We start from the raw sequence: 747 nt of genomic DNA, 5'->3' as shown, positions 1-747 counted from the left end.
AAAAAAAAGAAAAAAGATATGGTCACCAATACTGTTTGATCTTATACTGAAGATCCCAGCCAGCATACTAAGTCTAGAAAAAAAAGAGGTGTATGGATAAAAAAAAAAAAGCAAACCAAATTTTGGTTATTGATAATCTACCCATAGAGCCTAAAAGAATCACATGACAAATTACCAGAACTTAGAATGTTTGCAAGGTAGCCAAATATGAGTTGCAAACTTAAATAACTTACCTTCCTCTAAACCAGCAATAAAATAATTAAACGTACAAGAGGACAAAATCCAGTTAACAAAAGTAACAGTCATAAAACTGACGTTGGCAATCAAATTTACCCGTGAATAAACCAAACAAAAGATGTGTAAGATCTCTTTCATAACTTTGTAAAATACTATTAAATAATATAAAATTAATAAATGGAAAGATATAATACTTAATTATTACTTGATGCGAGAGCTCAATATTATATACAGGCGATTCTACCAAAATTTAATCTTTAAATTCAAATTAATCTCATTCAAAATTTCAATGGTTTTTTAAAATGAAACTGACAAGCTGACTCTGAAATTCACTTAGAAGAGTAAATTTGTAAGTGTAGTGGAGATGGTTTTAAAAAGAACAAAGATGGGTATATTTTCCTTACCAGTTTTGAAAACATTATAAAGCTGTAGTAATGAAAAAGTGTGTTAATGGTGCAGGAACAGATAGTGGAACAGAAGAAAGTCCAGAAACAGAGCCATGTTTACATG

General features: G+C 29.6%; 1 protein-coding gene across 1 annotated transcript in view; it reads left to right on the top strand.

Annotated features, from left to right (window-relative positions):
- The window catches only part of COL4A5 (collagen type IV alpha 5 chain), a 219,642-nt gene that overhangs the window by 137,787 nt on the left and 81,108 nt on the right, over positions 1-747 (top strand). The window lies entirely within an intron of this gene.

The sequence above is a fragment of the Neophocaena asiaeorientalis genome, unplaced genomic scaffold (genome assembly GCF_003031525.2).
Source record: "Neophocaena asiaeorientalis asiaeorientalis breed wild unplaced genomic scaffold, Neophocaena_asiaeorientalis_V1.1 scaffold41, whole genome shotgun sequence".
NCBI classification, from domain to species: Eukaryota; Metazoa; Chordata; class Mammalia; order Artiodactyla; family Phocoenidae; genus Neophocaena; species Neophocaena asiaeorientalis.
This window is presented reverse-complemented; position numbering and strand designations above follow the sequence as displayed.